At 36.9% G+C, this 7,500-nt stretch overlaps 1 protein-coding gene across 2 annotated transcripts in view; it reads right to left on the reverse strand.

Annotated features, from left to right (window-relative positions):
- LOC113822201 (lysosomal-trafficking regulator) overlaps positions 1–2,085 on the reverse strand; it is a 131,194-nt gene extending 129,109 nt beyond the window's left edge. For both annotated transcript variants that reach the window (XM_070141625.1, XM_070141624.1), the window contains exon 1: positions 1,841–2,085. The gene's annotated coding sequence lies outside the window, so the exon portion shown is untranslated. The remainder of the gene's footprint in view (positions 1–1,840) is intronic.
- Between the last annotated feature and the right edge of the window lie 5,415 nt (positions 2,086–7,500).

A 7,500-nucleotide genomic window follows, 5' to 3' on the forward strand; every position in this document is an offset into this window, starting at 1 on the left:
TAAAACCTCCATATGACCACTATGCAAGGAGCTTTATAAGCTGAAGCCCTCAATAAATCATCAATGATTTATGTTATTTGCTATTAATACAACCTCTCCCTGTAAATGGTTTCCACAAACATAAGCCACAATAACAATATCAAAGCTGTTACCTTTTCCAAACATATTTCAAGCTTAATCTTAAAATGAGACTAGTGCCTAAATTCCACTAGCCAAACTCAGCCCTGGTCCTGAAGCCACGTCCAGCTCCCCAGTTTCCCATTCTGGTCACACTACATTAACACTTACATGGGCCTGGCAGGTCTAGGCAGCCATCTAAAAATTTTAGTGCTGTTACAACTGCACAATAATACTTAACAAAATTCTATGACAAACACAAACTATGTTATTAATGCCTGCAAAAAATACAGGATATGGGCAAAGCTTGCTCTAGATTTAGCTTATTAAGTGTCCCAGTGCACAATGGGAGTGGTAAAAATGGCAATAATGCTTTGAGTCATTCCCTAAAGTCAGATTAGGCAAATGGAACTCCAACTAATGAAATATTTAATGTACTTTAAACGACTGTGCAATCATGCACTACAAGCTAAAAAATGACAAAGAATACTTTCAATGATTTATTCTTAACTAATGACTAACCAACTTTATTCTGTGCATCTTGAAACAAATACTAAAAATAACATAGCATACACATTAGATATACTTAAATACCACAATAACACTTACTTTCTGAAGATTTCTGAGCACAATATATTAATGATAATACAAAAAACTAATGATAGTATTTTCATGGACAGCATATGACTGAAAAGGTAACAATTACTCACATCTTTGTTCCATGTATTCTACATATAACAAGTGTAAATCAGTAGTATAAATATCTAACTTATTTTACTTCTAAGTGATCAATTCATTTCTTATATATTTTTATAGTTTTACCTTGGTAATTAACTTTCCCAGCTGCAGGAAATTCACAACCTAAAGCTGGTAAACCACATAATCACTCTCTTCTTTTGCTTTTAAATGCTTTACAATTTTCTTCAATATGTCCCGTTATCAAACAATTGCAAAACTGCCATTTATATTTAGGATACGGATAATGTTTGTTGTTCTTTAAAAAAAAGAGTATCAAATCAACTGATAATCTACTATATACGGTAATGCAACTAATGGAGCTACATTTACTATCAAATTCATTATCATTGTGGAGCTGACTTGTCAGTGCAGAAAGAAGTCAGTATACTTGGAAAAACAATATCGCCTCACCACTTCTAAGTCTTGTAGAGGTACATACACTTCATATCACTTCCAAATTAGATTTACTTATGCTACACATTCTATCTTCCGAGGGCAGCCAACACCTTTGCGTGCCAGAGTCTGTTAAGTAATAGAAAACACGTCACTGCACTTTATGGTCAGCTCTAAACCCACAAAGCAAACTCCTTATTCACCACAGAGGTCATAAGCGCCCCACACCTCCATGCAGCCAAAAATCACGTCTTCAGTATTATGAAAACCCGAATCACTCACAACTTCACCAACACCTCCCCCTTCTCCCATATAAAAACCAACATAGCTTTAAAAACGAGTCGGGGCCGAAACAACCACACTCGATCACACACTCCCTGACCCAGCACTACCTGTGTCTGCGAGAGGCAAAGCAAGACAGACACAAGACAGACAGACACAACATGACTGGAAACGTCCTGGCTGGCGGTGGGGAGTCAGGTGATTCTCTCTTCCCTGTCACTGTGTAACTTTACACCTACACCTGTAACATGACCTCCACACACACCCGCCGCACTGATAACCCTCTCAGCCGCCCTTTAGACACACTTACACCCGTTTTTGGCTGCCTTTTTCCAGGTTTAATCGCGCAGGAAGGAGAAGACACCTTTAACTTCCTCTAATTGTCAAGCTTTGTTTTCCTCGTGCCAGGCGTGCCAACAAGTGCGCGAGGACGGAGCAGGATTGCTAACCCTAAAATGTTCGCTATCAAGGATATACATAAGTCCTTTCTTATATTTCTGTGAAGAATGAATACATTTTCTTTTTTGTCTGTACGCTTATTTTTTAAATGATCAATCAATCCTATTGCTTAGAATGAGTAAAACACTTTTCATTTCCTCCTTTGCCCCAAAAAATATACTGTTCAATTTACGCTGTTTGTGTATGATATATACGTATATACGTATATACGTATATATATATATATATATATATATATATATATATATATATATATATATGTATGTATGTATGTATGTATGTATGTATGTATGTATGTATGTATGTATGTATGTATGTATGTATGTATGTATGTATGTATATATTATATATATTATATATACATATATGTATATGTATATATATATATGTATATATATATATATATGTGTGTGTGTGTGTGTGTGTGTGTGTGTGTGCATGTATTATGTATATATATATATGTGTGTGTGTGTGTTTGCGTGCCTGTGTATTTGTGTGTGTTCGTGTGTATCTGAGTGTTTTTTGTGTGTGCATGTGTATGTGTACTTGTGTATGCACACACACACACATATATACATATGTATACATATATACATACATACATACATGCATATATATATATATATATATATATATATATATATATATATATGTGTGTGTGTGTGTGTGTGTGTGTGTGTGTGTGTGTGTGTGTATACATGTATACATATATACATATATACATATATACATATATACATACATACATATATACATATATACATATATACATACATACATACATACATATATACATATATACATATATACATACATACATATATACATATATACATATATACATATATACATATATACATATATACATATATACATATATACATATATACATATATACATATATACATATATACATATATACATATATACATATATATATATATATATATATATATATATATATATATATATATATATATATGTGTGTGTGTGTGTGTGTGTGTGTGTGTGTGTGTGCGTGCGTGTGTGTGTGAAACAATAAAAGAATATATGAAACATTCTGACATTTAATTATCTTGAAAATTGTAAAGAACAGAACACTTGATATCATTTCCTTACTGTACGAGAAAACAGACGAACACAGAAAACAAACATGAAAAACTGTGCTAGAATTTTCACACAAAACCATAAGATTTCACTTTTAAAGTATCCATACCTGTGATCGCGTAAACAGAAATATCGTTTTGTTTTTATTTCCTTCGGCAAACACTTTACACCAAACTGTGATTGCGTGTGATTTCCCTTTTTCTCTTTCAATCAACTCGATCTAAGAAGCAACGGATATTAAGCAACGGAGCGAAAGATTCTCCCGAGCCGTGGCACTGGCGGGGACGGCGTCAGGTAAGGGACTGGCTTCGGGGTCTCTCACAGACGCTTTCTTTTGACCTGACATGTCGGAGTGTGGGAGGAGAGGGGGAAGGGGGAAGAGGAAGGAGGAAGAGGAGGGATGGAGGAAGGAGTAGCTATCATATAAAAGTGGCGAGAATATGACGTTTTATTTGCGCATTTCACGCAAACTTTATACGGTATGATTTTTAGCACGCGTTTCATGTCAGACGTGTGTTCGATTTTTTCAGGGAGAGTGCAATTGCAAAACGCTGTACATCAGTGAACGTGAATGAGCTTAAACAGACATATGTACGAAGATATTCTAATTTCAGTGTCAGATTTACGTACGCTAATTGAACAGACTTTAAAAGAACAAATTAAATCACTCTGCGGATAATTACATAATTAAGATAAAAGCGATACCTCAAAGACGGAAAACCAAGAGTTGGGCGGAGCTTTCCTGGCTTCCCATTGGCTACCTGCGCTGCCGCCATTCCATCATTATTTTTCATCATTTTTATAGCGTTACAGCAAAATCTTAGAGAATTCTTTTATCTGGAGACCACTATCCTTGTGTCTTACCGTCGGTGATACCTTTACTATCTTCTATCCAGGGTAGATGCTGACTAAAAACTCGTCTTTGGCATTGCTTCAGTGGTGTCTAATTTGTCACCGTTAATTGCGTGAGGTGAAGGTAAAGTCAACCCCTTAAGCCTATTTCCCTTCACGCCCATTTTAGTCGCTATTTTCTCGCTCGGGGCTTCTACAAGGCAGGAGAAGCCTCTTACTTATCATTTCATTTCATTATTTTCACTTTCATTTCTTTTATGTTTATAAGCTGAATAGTGATTCGATTATATTATGCAGACATAAAATCACTGATTATACATGTCAAAAGGTTTGAAGTATTCTTAGTAACCTGTCAACATTTTGTACAGCTAAGTATTAAAAGAATATGCATGAAATAGCGAATTTCGAGATTAGCCAAAAAAATAATCTAGAATAGTATAAAAGCTTTTAATGTTAAAAGGGAATGGCATCCCTGTCCGATTTCTAGTGCTACGGCTTCTGACAGTATCTATCTGTCCCATTTTTTTTATTTTCCTCGAAATTTAGAAGGACCAAAGAAGAAACTGGCCCTTTTCAACTCTCTCTATTACAAAAACAACGTCTTTTAACTCCTCGCCAATTGAGAGGAAGGAAATGAAGTCACAAGCACGATTCCCCCAGTTGTGGTCGTCCCCAGCTTTCTCCCCAACCCTCCCTTTCCCTTGTTTCTCTTTACCTACTTGCCCCTCGTCTCCTCCCCACTCTCACATCTTCCCTACCTCTCCCTCGTATCTCCTTAAGGTCCATTTCTTCCTTCTTCCCCCGATTTTCCCGATCTTCGTATCTCTCTACACTACTTAGCCTCCCTTTCCCTGTTGTCGGCGACCTCCCCCTCCCTCTAGCTTGCCTAATCCCTTTCGCCCTCCATCTCTCGTGTTTCCTGCTTCCCTAAACCCTCTCTAGGCTTATGCTCCTCCCCTTCACCACTTACCCATGCATCTTGACCTCTTGCCCCAACCCTTTTTTTTTAGTGTCAATGGCCTTGTTTTGACCCCGACGTGAATTTGGAGTATTCTCCATGATCTAAAAATAAAATCCATGGGATATATTTTGGCGTCTTTCGTTTAAATTAGTTCTTGCTGTAATTTGGTCAAGATTTCAGTGTTCATTGATTTTGTGACGGTATGTAATGATTATTATAGAAAAAATAAACTTTTCTTGGGTATTGATCTGATTACTTGGTGCCGAGGTTTTTCTCAGCAATTTTTACCATCGTGTAAGCTTATAGACACAGCATTGGCTTCCTAATTCGATACAAACTTCTTCAGTAATTAAACTACCAGTAGTGTTCACTACAAAAACCAACACATAAAGCCGGATTTTATACCTAAGATAGAATCTTTTGCCTTTCTATAAGTACCAGTTTTGAACATAAACCCTTCTCATTCTCGGCCAGATTATTATCTCTATTGATATTATTATTTTGACTATTTTCATATTTATTATATCACTGCTCCCACTCGCAACTCTGAACTCACCACAACTAAATATTTCCCTATTTGATAAGCAATTTCTGAAAATGTCAAGAACCTCTTGAATACCGGGGAATTAAAGAAGGGTCTTTTATTTCCATATCTATGTAAAAAAAAAAAGTGTCGGGATATTCCGATTTTGAGTTGGATTAATGTGACAGAGTTCAAAATAGCATACCTTTCTGTGTAAAAGGGAGTATATCGACCTTCACTGGAGTCCTGTAACACTATCTCAGTCCATTTTTTTAAGTAAGAAGATTTAACATCCGTTATCCTATTACTCTATTTATCCGGTCTGCACAAGACCACGGGGAGGGAATCCCACAACCTTGCATGGACCACAAGAGAGGTCGCTTATTAGGTCCTTTATCCGGGTCGCTAAATAAAGGGAAAGATAAAAAGGAGGCTGGAACAGAAAATGCTCAGATTTTCTTACATGATTTAGCAGATAACTTCCCTGCGTGACAAAACATACGCCCAAGCACGCGCGCTCTTGTGTCTGAACGCCAAGAACACGCCAAGAACACACGCGCTCGAGAATAAGTCCTTTGGGTTTCAGACAGTCATAACCAGACGCAAGATCTACCGGCAGATCCTGGGCAAAGGCACACGTAAGCACAAGTGTAGATGTAGATTAACATAATTGGAACAGACCTCAAGCACTGATACTGATAGAGAAAAATGAATGTAAACAACCAGGATTCTAATATCTCAATATGAGGATAAATTATGCACCATTTTATATGATCTTTAACAAATTCTCTTTCATAAGAAAAAGGACATGAACACATTTTGAAATAATTTTGTCTCAAAATCTCAGTCATCGCCAGCAACCCCCTTTCTAACCTATATCTTAATCTGACTAATTTGTCAAACTAAGATATGTAACTCAAGATTATCATTATTAAGTTGGTACCTTTATATATTGCATAACTCGTGTCTGCTTTTTTTATATTTTATTTTTCATTAATAAACGGGTAAGAGACATTCGTGTTTCTTTGATAAATCATAGGCATTGGTTTATTCTAAAGCACTTAAAAGTAACTGTTCTTATTATTTAGAGCAGAAAACGGCCGATTGCCGAGGACCGGGAAACGAATCTGGTCGATTTACATAAAAGTCCGAGGTTGACGTGAGCCCGATGTCATTGCCCTTCGTCCCAGGAAGAGCACGCCCACCGCATAGGCTTAGGGCGACTATGGCATTCTTCTCGAACTTTCCTCGTCATCTCCTCGGTGGCCCCGAATGGTCCCGTTAAAGGCATGTCCACGTGAATAAAATAATTCTTATCTGTATTATAAATAAACTTTGGATTCACATGCCTAGCAATGTGAGCGACGCTGAGTAGGTGTGAGAAGTCCCTCCGTTTATATAATATATATATATATATATATATATATATATATATATATATATATATATATATATACATACATACATACACACACACACACACACACACACACACACACACACACACACACACACACACACACACACACACACATATATATATATATATATATATATATATGTATATATATATATATATATATGTGTGTGTGTGTGTGTGTGTGTGTGTGTGTGTGTGTGTGTGTGTGTGTATGTGTGTGTGTGTGTGTGTGTGTGTGTGTGTGGTATGTGAGCTTAGCACTTCTCCCGTATTAAAACAACTAGGTAAGAACACACACACACACACACACTCACATATATATATGTGTGTATGTGTGTGTGTGTGTGTGTGTATGTATGTGCATATAAATACTAATGCAGCGTTTATGAATGTAAACAGACATTAATACATACATACACACACACATACAAATGTGTGTGTACATGTGCTCCCCATCCCACCTGACACCGATTCGCGTTCCATGGCACAGGCTTTTCTCGGGCCGAGTGCACAAGTCCGCCTCCTTCTCCCTTTGTCTTTTGTTCATCACGGCACAACCACAATTCATATGGGATATTATGTTCTTACAGAATCATTAAGAACTTATTCAACATGGCCGTCAGTAATCCTTCCCTGGCGGCCATTCGC

This window comes from Penaeus vannamei, chromosome 28, assembly GCF_042767895.1.
Source record: "Penaeus vannamei isolate JL-2024 chromosome 28, ASM4276789v1, whole genome shotgun sequence".
Lineage (NCBI taxonomy): Eukaryota > Metazoa > Arthropoda > Malacostraca > Decapoda > Penaeidae > Penaeus > Penaeus vannamei.